The sequence below is a fragment of the Mytilus galloprovincialis genome, chromosome 9, assembly GCF_965363235.1.
Source record: "Mytilus galloprovincialis chromosome 9, xbMytGall1.hap1.1, whole genome shotgun sequence".
Classification (NCBI taxonomy): Eukaryota; Metazoa; Mollusca; class Bivalvia; order Mytilida; family Mytilidae; genus Mytilus; species Mytilus galloprovincialis.
The window spans coordinates 45,223,465-45,245,604 of NC_134846.1; the positions used below are offsets into that span (position 1 = coordinate 45,223,465).

General features: G+C 32.5%; 1 long non-coding RNA gene across 1 annotated transcript; it reads right to left on the reverse strand.

The window, feature by feature from the left end:
• Window positions 1–17,539: 17,539 nt before the first annotated feature.
• LOC143045092 (uncharacterized) lies at window positions 17,540–19,870 on the reverse strand. The gene is made up of 4 exons (XR_012968860.1): window positions 19,657–19,870; window positions 18,979–19,050; window positions 18,344–18,403; window positions 17,540–17,646 (listed from the first exon to the last, which is right to left on the reverse strand). It is a non-coding gene; the product is annotated as an uncharacterized LOC143045092 (long non-coding RNA).
• Window positions 19,871–22,140: the final 2,270 nt, after the last annotated feature.

A 22,140-nucleotide genomic window follows, 5' to 3' on the forward strand; every position in this document is an offset into this window, starting at 1 on the left:
ATTGCGAATATGCTCTACGTTGAGCAGGAGATAATAGTGTTTTTAAATAAAGTTCACAACTAATTTCGGTTTTAAATGTTCTATATGTCCTTAATTTGTTACTACCACCATCCATACGTCTTGCAGAAACTCTATGTAGATCTTCCGTCCACTTATTTCTAAAATCGGTTAAAAGTTTATCTTCTATTTTCGCTAACACCGTAGTTTTGTGAATGTTCGTGTTATTATACCAGTCACTAATATTACACGATTCGAACTGCTGATAGAGTCTATAATTTGAATTTTTACATGCTTTATAACGCCTAAAACTATGTTCCGCCCAGTTATGAATTCTTTTATTTAGTCGATCAGTGTTCATATACCTTAAACGATTCCATTGATTTATAACAGTTCGCCACTGCCTTACACAAGGTGGTTTCCAGGCTGAATCTCCATTCACTGCTACATTAGGTGTATACCGTCCGACTCCCATATAAAAACGAATTGCCTTATTTTGTATCGAATTTATACATGAAAATGTTCTATCACCCACACTGCCGCTCCGTAGCTGATTGTACTCCAAACAATCGAGTCATACAATTTTGTGAAAGAATCAAACGGTAGTCCTCCAAAGGATTTATATTTAGATATCACTAGTCCCAAGGCACGGTTGGCGGATGCTGCTACGTGTTTCGCCATTATTTGATAGTCCAAATGCTCCGTTAACACTAAACCTAGGTATGTATATTTTCCCACCACATTTATGTCAAGTTCGCCACATTTAAAACTGTTTATTGTCCTTGGGGTCGAATTTGGTCGGAAATGAACAACGTTTGACTTGTTATGATTTATTGTCATCTTATTCTCTGCACACCAGAGCTGAAGCCCATCCAGCAAAACTTGTAAGTCTGATTCCGAGCCAGCTAACAAAACAAGGTCGTCAGCGTAAAGTAGGATCGACACATTTTCCTCGTCAATATTTATTCCAACATTTAATGAACATATATACGTAACAAGACCGTTCACATACACATTAAAAAGTAATGGTGAGAGCAAACAACCTTGTTTTAGACCACATTGAACATTGAACCAGTCCGTTAATTGACCATTTACCCGAACACAGCACTCTACTGACTTATATAACGACACGATAGCATTATACATATTCCCGCATATTCCAATATCAAGCAATTTCTGACATAACAAATTACGGTCTATCCCATCATACGCCTTTCGGAAGTCTATAAAAGCTGTGAAAGTCGACAAACGCTTTAGCTTTCTTGTTTCAATAATTGACGATAATGACTTTATATGATCAATAGTACTACGTCCCTTCCGGAAACCATTTTGACAATCATCTAAAATATTATTTTCCTCCTCCCATTCGAGCAATCGATTATTCAATATGTGACAGTACAGCTTGTAGCAAACAGGAACAAGTGTTAAACCGCGGTAACACATTGGGTCTTTTGGATTCGACGTCGACGACTTAGGTATTGGATTAATAATTCCTTTTCGCCAGATAGTTGGAATTGTACCACTGAAGAAACATTTATTAAACAAACTTAGTAGGAAGTTCAACAAACGTGGATTCTTGAGGACTTCCGATGGGATTTCATCTACACCAACAGCTTTGTTAACTTTCAAACTGATCACAGCTCGTTTAACTTCCTCATGAGTAATGTCATAATTCATCGTAGCACCATTATCTGTACTTGTGTCCGTTGGAAGGTTATCAATACTACCTTCTGGGTTCAACAAACTACATAAAGATCGTTTCCATTCATTCAGGACAGCGTCTCGATCATGTGAAATACTTCCATCCGGTAGTTGCACAGACATCGGTATAGCTTTCCTTCTCTCTTCGCCTACTCCGACCCGTCCGATCTTTTTCCAAAATTCAGTTTGATTTGTTGATTCCAAATTGTCAATTTCATTTAATTGGTCTCTCCAGTAACGTCGTTTCGAACGTTGTGTTTCACGGTCGAACAATTTCCGTTTACATATGAATTCTTGTCTACATTGACGTTTCCTAGTATCTGATTTACTTTTCAGCATCTCTTTTTCAATAGCGCATACATCATTCCACAAAATCGTCAGATGATCCGACCACCACGGTTTTTTCATCCGACGTTTTTTATTATTCAAGCCTAAAGACACTTTAATAACTTTGTAATCCATCTTTTCCAACATTTCGTTTTTCAAACGATTAACAAAATTTTGGTAAACTATATCCAAGTTATTTTGGTTGACATTATTTAATTCCAAGGATAAAATTAACTCTTCAATATCACGTAAATGATCCGCTAAGAACGAATTTGGGATATTTTTCAAATTAAACTTATTATATTCACTTTTATTTCCATTATCATTAGATGCTTCCGACACACATTTCTCTACCTTTACATTCCATAAAAGCATCGAGTGATCAGGTTTGGACACTAATGGATCAACATACTCAAATATATCATGTTTTTCGATTAATTCCGACATAGTTATGACGTCACATTGCTCAAAAATATCAAGTAATTCATATGGAATAAGACAATAATCCACTACAGAAGATCCAAGCTGAGATATATAAGTATAATTATTTTTGACACCTTTTCTTCCATTTAGAATACAGCAATTCGAATTTATAAGATATTCGCATAATAATTCTCCATGCGCATTGCGCTTAAAATCAACAACATTTCTTTCCGGTATCGTATCGACTCCTGCAATGTAATCATCCATATCTCCACAACGGCTATTGAAATCGCCACACACAAAGAAAATAGATTCATTTCCATACACATGAACTTGGCTCAATAACGAGTCATAAAAATCATTCGCATCTATGTTATGTGTAGTTCCAGTTGGCGGTAAATAACACACACACGCTCGGAAGCAATCTCGACCGTCACTTTGTTGTACATGAACCCATAAAATTCCTTCAACTGATTTATCTAATATTTCGATGTTGTAGCGTGATGCAATGTCATCGCGTACTAGAAATCCGACACCTCCCGAACCTTTCTTTGCTCTTTCATGTAATTATGTCCGGTTATGACCAAACCATTTATAGCCATTTATACGGATTTCATTTTTTCCTGTCAGATGTGTTTCGGCGATCCCTATAATATCTAAGTGTTCATTTTGAATACACATTTCACGTAATTTATGTCGGTCATCAATGTTCGAAGTGGCCCATCCCTTCACATTCCAAAACCCGCAACGCCACTAATAATGCCGCCCATTTCTGTAACCGCCACGGTGAGTAGACTGTCTAAAATTATCGGTGTCTCTTGGTTCGTTTTCTCGTCGGTAACTGTCTCTTACGTTGTTTGATGTGTTTTGCTCATGTCGTCGTCCTCTTTGCTCGTACAGCTGTCGGCTTAGATCGGTCCTTTCTCTTGATTCGTTGTCATTTCGTTTTGTTTGGATTCTCGATCCACGAATTTCTAATTTATCCTTGCCGATAGTATTCACAATATGACGAAGATTTGCATTGAGCATCCTTTCAGCCTTCGGTAAGTCATTTTCAATAAATACGTCTCTATAATTCCTTGCTTCTCGGAGTGTTTTCTTTACCTCCATTACTTTACGCTTGTCCTGTGCGTTTTGGAACTTTACAATAACTAAACCCGGTTTACCCTCTCGAAAGCTCCTCTTGCGTTCTACAGAGTGTATGCTGATATTTTTCAATCTTAAACCGTCCTTTAACAGTCCGCTTACTTTGTTGAAAAGATTTTCATTTTCACTTCCTGCCAGGTTTCGAATGATAGCGTTGTTTCTTTTGTTGTTCTCTGCCTCAGCCTCGGGTCTGATCATAGGTTCTTGACAACGGTCTTTCAAACTTGATATTTCATTCTTTACACTCTGGAAGTCCTCATTTACATCTACTTTTAACTGTTCTATGTCCTTTGTAACTTTACTCTCCAGATTTTTCATTTCTTTATGTACGATATTCCTTTCCTTCTTCATAGCGGTTTCAATTTTTCTATCAACAACTTTTTCAATAGTTTTTGCGAAATTACTTTCTAAACTGTCTATTCTTGTCGATAGGTGATCGCGTAAAGTATTCATCGAATCTGTTAAATTGCCTACCATGATCTTTAAATCATTGAGATCATTACTGTTTGTTTGTTTACTAACAACTTTGATAGTGTTCATGTCGCTTTTATTAGACGCCTTCCCTTGAACTCCAATACACTGATTGTCTTCTAGAGCGTGACGATTTTTGTCATCGAGCACACCTGGGCTATTTCTCTGTTTTTTAGTACCATTTTTATTATTACCATCAGACCTTCTACGTTTTGTTGTTTTTCTAGGTGTTAAAGCGAAAGTATTAAAGTTACTTACAGGCCTTTCAGCGTGAATTTCAACCGGTACAGATACAATGTTACTAGCCATAACTGTCTGAACGTAACTATCCGCTGATTGTTTACTCATAGGATCCGACTCTGAATTAAGCATTCCCAACTGCTTTTCTCACCGAATTTTCACTAGTTCACAAGATCAAAAGTAGATCAAACGTTACTTTTCACTTAAATGTCTTGTTATAATCCAGAAATATGTGAAAAATACAAAAATATTAGACCACAGAAAATTTTTTACTTGTTTACTTGCACATGCGCATCTTATAATCCATTATACGTTAGTGCTAGAAAAACATTTTGTCTTTCTCTCATTACTGAGTGATATTAACTATTAATTAAACTCATTCTTTTAAAAGAAACCTTTTTTTTAATGAGGATATACATTTATTCAAAATAAGTTATATAAACTGTCATGCAAAAGTCTTATTTTAGGAATGGATAATTGTAAAGATAGCAATTAAGTACACGCCCATTGACATACTGAAATTGTGTAAAGTCATTGTCAACATTGAGTGATCGAAACGATAACATTTTTAAAATACCGTCCACATTGTTATGAAAATCATTCTATATCAAATTGAGGATATTATTTCTCAGACGGGTTATTTAAAGTCACATATATTATAACATTTTTGTCTGGTATAGGCCGTATTTACACCACAACTTTTACTCTTAGTACAGACAAACCTATACACCTGGGACAGTTTAAAAACATGGCAGAAAGTAAAAAAAAAATATTTTTAGATGCATTTTGTGTTTTACAAAATTATAAACTTTTCTTGATTTTTCTTATCATTTTTTTCCATTCCTGCAGAAGGTGTGAAGACAAATTAGAAAAGAAGTTTGTGAAGCTCCCCTTTAGGGCCGTAATTAGCCTCTTTTAGAAGTGAGGCAAAACAAAATCGGCGAGGCCTCTGAAAAACATCGCAAAATCCAGCATTCTGAGCATTTCCCGGAATCTTTCTTACTCTGAATTAAACGCAAACATTTTTAGCTTTTTTTCGACAATATTTTGGTCTTAAAGCAAAATATATAGATTTATTTGTAATTTAAGACTTTTAAGTTTAAGGGACAACATCAAAAGACCAATATGTAGAATAAAGAAAAATCGTAATTCTCATAATTATCAATACCGTATCTGTCTGTTCTTATCTTTAATTTTGTTAAGACTTCCTTGATTTTTTGTTTGACTAAATTAGATATAGTGTGCCAGTGCAGTATTATACTTTAAGTACCGCTTAGGTCGAAACTAAGGACCACCTTGTTCTTGTTTTATGGTATTAATGATTCTCACCCATTGAAGGTAAATGGTCGTTCCCTTAGAGAATTTCGCTAGAAACTAGTTAAAACTAAAAATTACATAACAAACAAGGCACTTAAAATTGATATAAGCCTTTTGGTATTTAAAAATCAATGCTAGAATTTCATATTTGCTGTAAAAAGTATTTCATAAATGTATATCGCTTACCTTTTCCCAGTTTTGAGGGTGCTCGTTTTTAATATCAGCTTGTCAAGGTTTTCTATTCTACTGACTTCGTTAACACAAGTCTACACAGAACTACATATGACACAAACATTTAAATTTGTATAAAGTCCAGTCATGCTTCAAAACCTTTTCCAAATACACAGGTGTGTTTATACTCAGAGTGAACTTTGTAGACTGTCAGTTTGCTAAATGGTTATGACGTACCTTAAATAGACTTTGTACAAAACATTGAAATTATTCGGCGGGGGGGGGGGGGGGGGGGTATTTTATCGTATTGACTTCATTTTCTACGGAGAACGGGAAGGGACATGTTATATATATTTTTTGAATCCGTTCCCAAGGATTACAAATTCGTTATAACGAATTGCTAATCCGTTCCCATGGATAACTTATAAAAAAGAAGATGTGGTATGATTGCCAATGAGACAACTATCCACAAAAGACCAAAATGACACAGACATTAACATAGGTCACCGTACGGCCTTCAACAATGAGCAAAGCCCATACCGATAGTCAGCTATAAAAGGCCCCGATAAGACAATGTAAAACAATTCAAACGAGAAAACTAACGGCCTTATTTATGTAAAAAAAATGAACGAAAAACAAATATGTAACAAATAAACAAACGACAACCACTGAATTACAGGCTCCTGACTTGGGACAGGCACATACATAAATTATTTGGCGGGGTTAAGCATGTTAGCGGGATCCCAACCCTCCCCTTACCTGGGACAGTGGTATAATAGTACAACATAAGAACGAACTATACAAATCAGTTGAAAAAGGCTTAACTCATCAGATGGACAAAAATACACGTGGACGTGGTTATCCGTTCACACTGATTACTATTCCGTTCATACGGATTACTAATCCGTTAAAAAAGTGACTTGACTTTAACCTTAATTAAATGCAAAAGTGGCTTTATGATATCAAGATAGAGAAAAACTAGTCAATTTAGAGTCTGAATAATGTGCCCGAGTTAACATGCATAACTGCGGACAGTAACTCCAGTGTGCTAGCACTATAAAAATCCAGCCCAGCTTGTTGATCTAGTACAAATACAAACAAACGAAAGCTCGCATTTCACAATAGTCTTGTTTTTGCCATGATATAACTGAAATATTGCTTACTTGGCGTTAAACAGCCTCAGTGGTCGATTTAGAACGTTTTTTTAAGGTTGGGAGCCCTGACTGCCATGATAGGGGTCCCGTTCCAAGTCATGCACCAATGATTCCCTTTATAATCAAATATTTTTCCCACGAATGAGAGGGGGACATGGGCGTGCCCAATACTCCCTTTTGGATCCAACTATAGGAACATTCATTCATTTATTTGGTATAAACTTTTAAGTTTCAGTAAATGGTCCTTAATTGCTCTTCAACTTTGTTCTTTATTTGGCCTTTCAATTATTTTGAATCGAGCGTCACTGATGAGTCTTTTATAGTTCTCTTATATTTGATGTGTTTCCCTCAGTTTTAGTTTATAGACGAATCGCGCGTCTGGTGTAGTACACATGTTTTATAAGCCTGGAACCTGTTATAGTTATAGAGTGTATATGCATAATCACAGATGAACAGCTTTTTTAGTACGAGTCAAAACTGTGTGATAATTCGATGACCAAATATCGTCGATATGGAAGCGAATACTCAGGTCAGAGGTCAAAATCAAGTGCTAATCGTTGGGAAAGAATTAGCAATCCGTTATAATTCTACCGTTATAACGGATGAGGAATACGTGGGAACGGATTAACAATCCGTTATAACGGATGAGTTATCACGGAAAAGTAATCCGTTATAAGCAATCCGTTATAACGGATTAGTAATCCGTGCATCCGTTGGAACGGATTAAAAAAATGTAACATGTCCCTTCCCGAGCTCCGTAATTTTCATCTGTTGCTAATGATGCTTTTATTTTACCCCGCAAAAATTTATTTACACTTTTATACACTGATGTACACGTGTGATTCCTACATTGTTTTGTTGCTGAATATTCATTTTCATTCTGTTCGATGCAAAGTTATTTATATTTAGGACAGGTCATTCGTTTTCAAATCCTTCTGTACCCGAAGAAAAATAAAATAGTCGTAAAATATATTTGCTTTGCAGTACTAAAAAATTATTAAGGAAAAGTAAAATGTGTCATATACATGAATTTCTGATACTTATTATAAAACTGCCTTATATCTCACTTCATTATCATGACCGTCTAAAACATCACTGACGCAGAAATATTGGAAACAAATGTATATACAAATAAGAAGATGTTGTTTGAGTGCCAATGAGACAACTCTCAGCCCAAGTCACAATGTATAAAAAGTTACCAATTATAGTTCAAAGTACGGTCTTCATCACGAAGCAAGGGCCCTGTCTCCTACATGTATTTTACAAATACCAGGAAAGTGTTCAATTTCATGTTATATGCCATGTATGCTAAACAGGATAACACGCGTGGTGACTCAATATGTTCTGTTGGTATTCTGAAAGCATTTTACAATGTTTTACAAAAGCTATCTTCTCACGTTTTGTTTTGAAATGCTATCATTCATTTACCTTCAAACATTCACATACTAGTTTTACCTTAAAACATTTCTCTGTATAATGCACACAATTTGTTTCATATTTTCACAGCCTGTAGCTTGAAAACCAACTCGGTGAGCTATCATTTTATAACATATCACAATAATTACATTAGATGTATGTTTCATTATAATACGTTATAAAGATTGGCTGACTGCACATCATATGTTATTCCTTAAGCAATTGCATTAAACAATAAAACTTATCATTCGTGATAACACGAGGTCCGAAAAAATAAAGTGCACAGGTGAATTAAATAAAAAAATGATAAAATTTGTGTTTTCATGATCCTTGCTAAAAAAAAATGTAATTATAAGTATGAAATGCTTCTTTTTGTAACTTCATAGGGATGTAAAAGCGTTGACCGTGAGCACATTTTTAGAAGGAAGCGCTTCCGCGCTTCATACAAAATGTACTTCGGTCAACGCTTTTACACCCCTATGAAGTTACAAAAACAACCATTAAAATATACTTTATATACTACTATGATGACCCCTGAACATGATGATTAAATATGGAACTATGTCAACTCCTCCACTAGCCAATCGGCCCACACTTATTCGCCCCTCTCTTGTTTACGAAGTCGCCCAACTTTTGAAAAAGGGTAAACATTAATCCAATTGAACAATAAGTCTGACACCTCACTTATTTACGAAAAGGGTTAATACCCCACTGAATAAAGGTCTACCAATTCGCCACACTTATGAAAGTATCTTGCTTCCTTTAAGTATGTTAAATTTCTGAGTTCGAATCCCAGCATAGACATTGGATTTTTTCTACATAAATTTTGATAGATAGTCTTTTCCGTATGAATAATTGTAAGTTTTATTGTGGATTTGACATTCCCGCCAAAATTTTACAGAACAAAGGAAACCGTTTGCATGCATGTCACAAAAAAATGTAAAACAATATTTAAGAAAACTGCGAATTGATACTAGAACAGAACTGGAAATAAATGTTTTTCTGTTGTTTACGTTGTTTTCATTTTAACAAAATATTTTTCTCTTTTCATGAAAAATCAAACTGACATATAGCAATGCACACACATGTAACACAGTACACAAAAGAGAGCAATTACAAGATTAACATTAAAATCATTCAATATAGTGGTTACTTAATACAATCAAGTCTATAATAAATTAACAGATTGAGGCTTCAAAACTGAACTTTGTTATTTCAAAGCCTATCTACATGAAGGGGAAAGGATAAAAATACAAATACCTAATTAGTTGATTTCGTTTGTAGGGATTCCTACATATCTATATTTCTCAACTTACCAAATTACATTGGTATAGAAATACACACAATAAATATTACATGATGTATTTGTACATACATACAAAAGTTATACGATAGTTGAACAAACATACATTATTACATACAGATTAATTCGGATTTTACGCTGTATAGTAAAAATAGGGTATCTTTATTGAATTTGGGTCATCAATGCTATTCAACTGTGTACACGCATAACGGGTACAAATAAACTTATATTTGTTTCCCATAAAAATCATTATTTACAAGAATATATATGACCAAGAAGTAAAAATTAAGAAAAGAATAGAACAATTAAAATCTATTTAGCTGTACTCCGATTTATCGACAATTACAAAAAAAAAAACACCTTTATAATTGTTTTTTTCAAGATTTAAAAAGCAACATGATTGTTTGAATAAAAAAAGTAAAACCACAAAAATACTGAACTCAGAGGAAAATTCAAAACGGAAAGTCCCTAATTAAATGGCAAAATCAAAAGCTCAAACACATCAAACGAATGGGTAACAACTGTCATATTCGTGACTTGGTAGAGGCATTTTCTTATGTAGAATGCGGTCATAAGCAACATATACTGTTGTCATTATTCATTGACATTAGTCATTGTTAAACTAAGTATCATTCGAGGGTTTTTATTTTCATTTCGGTGGCTTTCAATGCAATATAACCTCTCCATGTAGCCCAGTGTATGACTTTAACATCCCCTTTAGTACTAGGTACTCGTTTGTAGGGACCATTAAGGCTTGATTCTCCGCATGCGTTAAACCACCAGGGTCCAAGTCGTCCCTTTCAACAATGATAAATGTGGAAGTCGTTGTCACGTTCATTTTCTCTTGACGTAAATTCCATTCCATTACTTTGAGCAAAGGCATTACCTATAGGTTAATTTAAAAACAGTTGAATCAAAATACTAAAATTCTTGATATCCAATGCATATTCCATAATTTATTCATTGACCCTAGGTTAGTAAGTAACAAATAAAGAGAAAGAAATAAAAAAAAAAATGGTTGGTCTACGACAGCAAAACACAAAACAAGGGATTTCGAACTTCTAAAATTACAATTAATGAATTTCTTTTTCGAGCGTTATTCAAACTAGAGTTTTTTTAAAAACTAGCTCAAGTAAATATTGTCTGTACATTTTTTCAGTTTTCAATACATGTTTCAAATTGCATTCCGCGTGCTACAGTTTTCAGTGTTGTCCTTTGTGATTTTTAATTTTTCAATGTCTGTGTTGTTTTTTCCGGTAACAGACTTGTCTATCCTTTGTACTGGAAAAAGGTTTACAACTTCATTATTTCTCATTCTTTCATGTTCAAGTTTGGAAATTTACATGTCTGATGGATATTCAATCGGTGATGGATGTTGTAGGGTAAGATAGAGTCAATTATCATTCTACTATACCGTGACACTATATTATAGGAGTAACAGTAAGGGTATCGCATGTTAAGCATGATATACTAACCCTTCTAGAGTATCTGCGATCATCCATTTTGTGTTTTGTTTTCTTTGAAATGTTTTGATTGTTTGAAGTCATTTTGTCGATTTTCTCGTTTACCTTGGCGGAGCTAGTTTGTCTTTGAACTATGAGTTTGAATTTGCATTTTGTATCGTCCCTTTTGTAGAGCTGATCTTTTCTATGTATTGGTATCCTGTTTTCGGATGCAACATGCATGACATATATGCCACTGAACTCAAATAAAACAAAAACCAATCAATATAGCCGCCCGTCGTATAGTAGACCCCATCCAATCATTAAAACTGATCTTACCAGCAGTGCCCGTGTATGTAGAAAATGTGACCTTGTAATTGGAAGCTTCATTTGCGACATGAAAGGATTGATATTCAGCGTATGCAGTGTTGTCTGCGAAGTCTTTGAGTTCAAATCTGATGACATAGTTTCTTGCTCTTGTCATGATATGTAAATTGTCGTTCCCTGAAAAAGACAATTTAAAGAAAGGTAAAAGAATACACAAATATGCATGTTTTTGTTTTGTGTCATGCGTTTAACTGCCACAATAGGTACCAAAGGTAACATGCTTACGGGACCGCATGCTCAGGATATTTCTGAACGGCTACAAATTAGCAGACACTGTAGGTGCTTGTTAATCTTTAAATACATTTATTAAAAAAATATCTTTGGTGAATGACCAGTTGAACTTTTAAACAAATTCATGATACTTATTTCTTAATTCTACGATGAAATATACTCGAAGTTCGCATCACATGTTGAAATGTCGCTAGCTTTTATAATAACTAAATATGGAATTACATGTATTGTGTACATATTTTGAATCCTTGACATCAATTCATTGTGGAATACCACTTGCAAAACACTACAGTAAACACGATAAATAATAATGACGACTTTTGAAAAAGGCTAAGTTAATTATTGATTCATGCCATTCTTAGAATTTGAGGCAATAAATTTGAAAGCTATTTAGTAATTTCTACGTAAACAAAATAACTTGCACTTTTTTTTATATTCCTTGGTCAGCACTGCTGATATATCAATATGTCTTTAAAGTATAACATCATTATTATGGTATAGCAATCTGCTAGAATCTATCTATCATTCGTAAGATAGTACCATTGATTAAACAGAAAAGTATGAAAATGTTGTTCTATGTTGTATCGAGATGATTGTATAGTATACACAATTATCGTTATAAGATAGTAACACGATACAATAGTAAAGCGAGGGAACAAAAAAGTAAGATAAAGTTACTCAATGTCTTTATAGTATATAATGTATCTTCAGTTTATGATATAGCAATATCACATAATAGTATATAGTAAAATGACAAATAAGTATAACAAGGTAGCTCCATGTTATATCAAGATGTATTCATAGTATATGAATTTATCTAAGAAATATAGCAAATTGACAGAGAATATAGCCAAATGTCGTAATAGTTTAGTATAGAAAATTTGCGTCATGTTATATCTCAATTCTTAATGATATAATTATTCTTATTATAAGACAGCTATGGTGTTTCATACACCTACTATACCATTCAATAACAATACCCATCAAGCCCCTGGTTGACAGTAACATTTCCAGCTCGATAATTGTAATAATTCCAGTATACTACTTATCGCTATTTATCCGCCATTACTGGACATCACACAAGTTCCCGTAAAATTTTGATGTCAAAAATAGAAATATCTGACGCCACAATGCATAGAAATGTGATTGTTGTATGACGTCAAATTTTAAAGGAGGACAGATTCTCGGATCAAGCGGGAAAAGCGATAAGGTTTAGATAAAATCTACTAAACCATTAAATAGCAATACGAAGAAGCTGAACATCTTTGATCATCCCCATTGTTTGGTGGAGTTCGTGCAAACTCCGAAACAGTGGTGACATCTGGCTACGCTGATTTTGAATAGAACGGAAAGTATGACCCGAACGACACCGCTGTATAGAGGTTGGTGTTAAGTTGTTCAGCCTTTAGTTTTGCATATTGTGTTTTGTGTACTATTGTTTATCTCTTTTTCTTATTTTACCCATTGAGTTGTCATCTCATTTTCGACTTAAAATTGAGAATGGAAATTGAGAATGTGTCAGAGAGACAACAACCTGACCATAGAGCAGACAAATACCCGACCATGGAGCAGACAACATGAGTTTGAATGCCCCATGTTATCTTTCGTTTGTTTCTCTTTTACCAAGCCAATGGTTGCAAAAAACATTTCCAAATCTATTCTTGTAATCATTACAGATTTATAATTCTACTGAACCATTCATTTACAATACTTACCAAGCCAATGGTTACCAGACACATTGCCAAATCCATTATTGTAATCATTCCATCATTGATAGATCTACTGAATCATTCATTAACAATACTTAAGGATGTACTTAGGTAAGGTTTTGGAATTCAGGTCAAATGTTCAGACTCCTTGGTGTTTTTCCATACAATACAAGGTAACATATTTTGCCCCATAACACCGATTTATTTTTTCATATAAGACTTAATAGCCCATGAAAGGTCATTTACCAAAATTTTAGTAGATTCTTGATTTTCTTTCTTTTGTTTTGAGACCAACATAATATCAATGCAAATATAAGGTAAAAGTCCGAGTCAGCCTTTTCCCGCCATATTTTAAATCCAAAATATCTTGAAAAGAAGGTCCATGACCTATCAATATTTTTAGCTTATCTTTATCCTTAATTGATGCTCTACCAGTTTATAACTTTATAGCATCAATTTTAACTTCTTAATTTATTAATTTTCACCTAACCTCACCTAAGTACATCCTTAAGCCCTAGTGGTATAGGAGCAAACTCCGAAACAGTGGTGACATCTGGCTACGCTTCTTTAACAGACCTGTAGTTGACCTTCTGCTGTTGTTTTTTCTATGGTCGGGTTGTTGTCTCTTTGACACATTCCCATTTTCCATTCTCAATTTTATACATTTGATAAGTAATTTAATATCATGTTTATTGTTTACTGTAGATTCAGAAAATTAGCCTTTATTGACATCTTCTGACCACAGGAAAATGGATTACGGTGTTGAATCCTCTGAGCATAGATCATATAATTATTAAGATATCAAATTGCCAAACCCATTAAAAACATTAAATATGATTCACTTGTGGAAGCCATAATTTCCTGATTTAATAACCCAAAACTTGAGTTCACTTCTTCTTTTTGGTGATTTTGTATTGCTTCATCTTTAGTTTTCTATGTTATTTTGTTTACCCATGTTTTTTTTTCAACTCATGGTACTGTCAATTTTCTGTGTCTTGATATTCTTCATCATTTACCCCCATTCTATTTTCAATCCTTAAAAACTAAATGAAGGACAAAAAAATAAAATTATTAACATATCAAAACAATAATTAACTGATTATAATGATTATAAACAAAGGCAAAGATAATAATCTGAGAATGTGTAAATAAAACTTTTTTTCTTCATCTGAAATAAAAAGAACAAGAATGTGTCCTCGGTACACGAATGCCCCACTCGCACTATCATTTTCTATGTTCAGTGGACCGTGAAATTGGGGTAAAATCTCTAATTTGGCATTAAAATTAGAAAGATCATATCATAGGGAACATGTGTACCAAGTTTGAAGTCGATTGGACTTCAACTTTATCAAAAACTACCTCGACCAAAAACTTTAACCTGAAGCGGGACAGACGGACGGACGAACGGACAGACGGACGAACGAACGAACGGACAGACGGACGGACGCACAGACCAGAAAACATAATGCCCCTCTACTATCGTAGGTGGGGCATAAAAACTGAAATAAAACTAAACCAAACGACTTCTCTAAATGTTGTAAGTAGACAAGTCAAAAGTCAGTTATCATATTATCAGTGGCATGTTTAATTAAACTGCTCACTGAAAACACAACACCATCTTTCGAAAACCTCAATTTTACTAGGAGAGCATTATTTTTTTACTTTGCATACCTGATAGAAAGATAAATAATGTTATTAATGCCTTGTACTGTATCAAGGTAATAGATGAGAGGGCTATATTAAATAGCCCTTTCTCCTATCACTGTAACTTCAGAAATATTGTGTGCATTCATTTTGCTAAATTTCAACAAAAGATTTAGATTTTAGTGAATGCTGCATACAGTAAATTTTAAAAAAATATTTATATTTGGAAAAGTTATACCATGTAAGTATTAGATCAATTATAAAAACATACAGAAATTTCTGAATTTACAGTATTTATCAGCAAGGTATCTTACTCCTGTGCAGACCTAAAAAGTTAACTATTTAAATATCATTCACACTACCAGAAAATTCAATCGATTTCAATTTAATATAACTTTTTTCCTGGTAAATGAGTAATTTTCAAATAGATAACAAAAAAATAATTAAAATAAAATAAAATAGTTAAATGAATGTAAATAAATTTTATATGTCTGGTCTGTAAATATATATATATATATATATAATATGTATGTGTGTAATTATGAATATTTCAAAATTTTCACCTGTCTTTCATTTCTTCCAAAATTTCTCTTGTCATATCAGTATTTTCATCTGCATGGATGTTTTCCTCATTAAAACACTCTGTTCACCTTGACGCTTGGTGGAAACCTGCATACATTCATTAGTGATTACCTTTAAAAAGTTCTTATTAGCGTTTTTAGGATTCATACTCTGGTCTGGTACATCTGAAAAGTTTGATTAATTTATGTTTAATCTGACATAATCAGAAATAGAAACAAGAAGTAATTGTAACAGGATGCTGTTACGAAGTCTCCCAAACAAAGCTCCCATAACTCGCCATTCATATGGTCCCATATTCATTTGATTTGATTTTTTTGTCCCATACAAGAATATATATGGCTTAGGGGTGGGGATCTCCACCATTTACAAGTATTTAAACAGGAAGGGGTGGTGGTGACCCCCAGGTACTTTATGTACATTTCATTTGATTTGTTTTATTGTCCCATACAAGAATATATATGGTTTAGGGTTGATGATGTTAACCGTTTACAAGTTTTCAAACAAGAGGGGGTGGGGTGACCCCCTGAGGACTTCCCTTTTATTTCATTTCATTTGTTTCATTGTCCCCTACAAAAAAATATATGGTTTAGGGGTGGGGATGTTGACCGTTTACAAGTTTTCAAACAAGAGGGGGTGGGGTGACCCCCTCGGGACTTCCCTTTTATTTCATTTTATTTGTTTTATTGTCCCCTACAAGAATATATATGGTTTAGGGGTGGGGATCTGGACTGTTTACAAGATAATAGCACATTCTCAAATTGAACGGGGTAAGGGTGACCCCCAGGAACTCCCCTTTAATTTCATTTGATTAGTTTTATTGTCCTATACAAGAATATATATGGTTTAGGGGTGGGGATGTTGACCGTTTACAAGTTTTCAAACAAGAGGGGGTGGGCTGACCCCCTAGGAACTTCCCTTTTATATCATTTCATTTGTTTTATTGTCCCCTACAAGAATATATATGGTTTAGGGGTGGGGATCTGGACCGTTTACAAGATAATAGCACATTCTCAAATTGAACGGGGTGGGGATGACCCCCGGGGACTTCCCTTTAATTTCATTTGATTTGTTTTATCGTCCCATTCAAGAGTATATATGGTTTAGGGGTGGGGATCTGAACCGTTTACAAGATAAAAGCATATTCTCAAATTTAAGAGGGTGGGGATGACCCCCTAGGGACTCCCCCTATATTTCATGTGATTTGTTTCATTGTCCTATAATCATTTCTGAAGACTGCATGTGTCTATCACTTACAGTTTTCAAGTTATATTCATTTGAAAATTTTAGAAAATAAAATCCCATAGGGTTCTATAGTAAACCCCTCCCTCCTTTCTACCTCCCAAAATACCCCTTAATAGACCCCAATGCACAAACGAAAGATTGATGGCTCACCTAGACATATTAGTCTACCATTCTATGAAACCCTAAGTAAATCTGACGAGCGGTTTTAGAGAAACGCTGCGGACAAGTTCATTTTTAAAAGTGGCGGAAGAAAAAGAAGAAAAAAAAGAAGAAGAAGAATAATAAAAATAATAAGAACTGAGCAAAAACAATAAGTCTCCAAACTTTGTTTGGGAGACTTAATTATTTGTTTAATGCAATTTTCATTACTGTAAAACAATTATTACAAAAACATTGCATGCATGTGAAATAGATAAATGATAAAGGGGGAGACAATTAATTATGTTTTAAGGGTTATTTCCCTTTGAACAATACTGATATTAAGCTTTGTTGATATTTAAGTGTTTAGCTGGAAGAAAATCCTTTATCTATATATCTGATATAGGGGAAATTTCTCCCAAGTTCATGCAGCAACCAATTGCCAAATATTAAAGTTATATTTTAAATTTATTCAAATTGATAACCGACTACTAGGGTTTTCACCTCTGTTAATTGGTACAGGAAACAATTCTTTGCAAACAGCTTTACCATTTGTTCTTGGTCTAGTATATCCATGTTCATTGTCAATGTTATTGGTCGGTTTTCTAAAGAATACATGTAAATTCAATGCATACAATTTCTTTCATAAGTATACATAAATACACAATTCCACATGGTTATATCTTAAGTACAAATAAGTGATTCTTTCCTTTTGTTTAGTGAAATATCATATGTTTATAAACAATATTATGGCAATTCACATTTAACCTACTCAATTTTTAACCTTTTACCTTGATAGCCCAACATGCTGAACTAGAAAAGTTAATGTAATTTGACATTTGATATGAAATCTGAATCAAATAATTTAAAGTTTACTATTTATCATAACTAAACCAGAGAAAAAATACTCCTGAAATGTAATTACTTGCTTATCTCAGAAATATTAATCTTCACATGTATCTTCAAGTATAAATTGGATTTTCATTGCTGGTAAGACATGATAGCAAATTGTCAAGCAGACCTGATCATTTATATTTTTGAAAACCTGTACTGAGTTTAATAAATTAATCAAACTGTACAATTATGATTTCATTTAAATTTTAACCTTTGAAATAAGTAATTGTCCTGGGTTTAATTATAACTATCAAGGAATGGTTTCATTTAACTACTGAGAAAAAATTAAAAATAAAAGGTATTGTGATATGATTTAATAGAGTTCAACACATTGAAAGTATCAAACTAATCCAAGTCCACTTTCATGAAGATAAAGTAACCAATATATTTAAATAAGACATTACTCACTGTAATTCAATAGGTATATTGAAATGACCTGAAGATATTTGTCTGCTGTAATCATGTTCTCTGAAATTTTATAAAAGTATATGTATATTTCAGGTAATTTCCATTACCATGCCCATTCCTTTTTTTTACAAATGTGAACATTTTTTTCACATAAAAGTAATCTTAAAAATTTTAACTTTTGGATGATAATAATTCTCTGTTTTTATCATTTAGACAATATATAGATATAACCAATGGTGTAATTACTGACTCCAAAGAGTGATTACCCTTTTATTTAAAAAAAAAATTCATTCAAACTAATATATTCCTTACACCTTTCTTACAGTGTCCTAGTACAAGAATTTATCTGGGGAATCAAAATCATATCGGGTGAGGGAAAAATATATTAAGTCTATAAAGAAACTAAAAAAAAAATCAATGGTATAAGGGAGATAATTCTAATTAAGGTATATAAGGTAAAGACAATACCCTTTCAAATTGCTATAAATTACCATAAATCGGGTTGACAAGGTTTATTTTTCTAATAACTGTATTCAAAGAATGTGTTGTATGAGAATTTATCGTGACACTCATATTATATTTATGAGGCTTTTAGTATAGGGGTAAAATTGTTCTTAATGTGCATTAATACCCACGAGTATAGCGGTGAGAAATCTTCATCTTTGCTTTTAGCTCTGTCTTCTTTAACTGATGGACCTGGCATAATACTGTAATCAATAAAAAAATATCATATTTCAAGATATCCATGTTATTATTCAAAAAATTAAAAGCATCAAAAATAGACTTCAAACTGTTTCGTCCCTGCCAAGGGTACTCATCAGGTAGCTTATAGGCTGCCACTACAGTTTTACATTTTGCTTTTATTTCGCTATTTTCAACTTGTATTGAAAACACTAGGATATGAATTCAGTCATAAAGTTCAGATTTTAAGAGTTTATTTTTCTTCTTCTTAAAAATAATGAAGAGGCTGCAGTCTTTTTAAACATGTACTCCATTTCCTTTCTTTATATTTTACACTGTTAATGATAAAAGTAGAATTGAAACTGCCTCTTCCATTGGTATACCAAAGGCTACATATCTGGTGTTGGTTTTTTTTTATCAATAATTGGCTAACAAATTCAGTTTCTTATTTACATTTGGTTTTAAAATTATACAATCAGTAGCTGATGATAGACTTTTAATTAAAAAACAGAGAATCACCATCACATTTTTATAAATAGAAGCATCATAAAAAAAATATTTCAACTGGTTAATCTTTGTATAATTTGAATACAGTTGAATTGTTAAATGTACACATATCAAGACAAACCCACCATAATTGCAATGAATCTTCTACACTTGTATCTGCATGGACTGCTACTGCTGCACTTAAACTGAAATAAATTCAATAAAAACAGAGCATAAATGTTACTTTTCAATTTAAATGATATAAGATGTTTCTACTTACAAAAGTTGTATAAATCTAACAAAATTCAATATTTTGTTAGTTTAAAGCATAAACTATCTTACTGTAGTATATCTTTTGTATTTGTATTACTCAATATTTAATATGTAGTTTAATATTGATTTGTGACTTCATCAGTTGCTTGTATATTTTTTTTGGTTTCCTTTTTGCAATTCATTTGATTGTTTGGCACCTAAAAATCTCTACTTTTTTCAAATAGTATTTTATGTCTAATTCCAAAACAGTCACATTTATTTATTTTTTATTTTTTTTTCATGGTGTGATTTCAACTGTTTGTTTTGTCTCCAGGTGCAAAATTATACATATACTTTTTATGGATATGATTTTTTGCATAAAGGCAAAACTGTAATAGAAATTTACCAGTTTCAAGACAAGAAGAAAAGCACTAAATGTTAGGTTAGAGTGTATAAATATGAGTTTAAGACATTAAATTAAGCATCTAAGCAGGTAGAATAATATCAACACCTGGTGCTTAAAAGTTTGGTCTGACAAAAATCTAACTTGAAAATAAAACATGAACAAATTTTCATTTTTTCAAACTTATATATTGTACACAAAATATGTTAAGGTTAATCAGCTTTTAATGATTTATGATAATTATTTATGCAGATAAAGATTTCATACGAGACAAAGACTCTCCAGACTGTGTGGGTGTGGTTTTTTTTTGTTCATATGCTCTTGATAAGACCAAATAAAAAAAATATGTGCGATTCTTATTAACATATACATGTACCCTCCCTTATTTAAAATAAAAAAAAAGCCTACATTCAAGTTTTTGTTTGTCAATTTTCAATAAGCACTGTTAATTCTGAATGTCCCTCCATTAGTCTCATGTAAAATAGTCCCTACCTACATACCTTTTCTTGTCATTTATGTAATAGGAGACACACATACATTTTGTTAGTTGGCCTAATTCTGTATGTCTGGTAAAATACTGTATATGACATGTATGATAACAACTATATGTAATTTGTTATATATATGTGTATGCACCCCACTGGAAAATATATTATCTTATCAGTATATTTTATCCTCATAATCAGATTTTTTTATTCATTTTTTAATTGTATTTTTGCATCATTTTTTGTCACTTATAGCCATGACTGTAATTGTAATGTATTTGTGGTAAATATAATAAAGTAATAAATCATATCTATATTTCTGTCTAACCTTTTTATGTCTATCATTGTCTATACAAACAATACATGTACTTGATCCTGATAACTTGACTTGGGACAGACACAAAATTATCAAGATATTTTAATGTAATCATGTACCCTGACTTAGGGTCAATTACATTGGAATGTAATTAATTAAATTACACATTACATTGCAAAAATGATCAATTACACTAATTACACATTACAGAGTTTTGAAAATGTAATTAATTAAATTACAATTACATTACTAAAGTAATTAATTAAATTACACATTACATTTAATCATGATATTTTTCAACAATATATATATATCATACATGTATATATAATGCATGTGTAAAATATTCATGTATGCATAGTTTAAGTGTTGCATTTGATAATCATTAGTTATTTTAATGTTATGTCATTTAGTCTGAATCTCTCTGGTCTGAACACTTTGATAGCAATTCTAAATAGTCTTTCTAGAATGTGGCAGATATTGCTTGATCAGAACATATAAGTTCCATGATCAAAAGATCATCATATTGATAGGCGAGGGAATTGGTTCCTATTAACTTGTTAATACATCAAGGGGTATTTTGACATCTCAGAAATGAAGTCATTTAAAGTAAACATAATATAAAGAAATAAATTATAAATAAATTAAAAATAAGTTTTTTTACTTTAAAAATAATAATAAATGTGCTTGTCACAATATTGAAAATAATTTTAGTACAAACAATGTATATTATGTCTAAATATTAGCAATATTTTGCTAATTAGATAAAATACATGTAATAGTATTTTTAATCTGATTAATTGCTGTTTGTTTTTACAGCTGTTAATTTTTATTTCTATAATCCTTTTGTATATACTAATTTAACAAAATAATTTTGTGTGCAGTGATTTTAAATTCTAAATGAACTGTCTAAGAAAGATTTTTCACAGTGACACATTTTTTTGTTTGTGTTTCAAGGTGATTAATTACTTATCAATCTATTTACTTAAAAGGTCTCTTTATTAAATATTGAACAACCCTAATATATGATCCTCACATTTTTTTTAAATTATAAGACTATTAAAAAACAAGAATGTGTCCAAAGTACACGGATGCCCCACTCGCATTATCATTTTCCATGTTCAATGGACCGTGAAATTGGGTAAAAAATCTAATTTGGCCTTAAAAGTAAAAA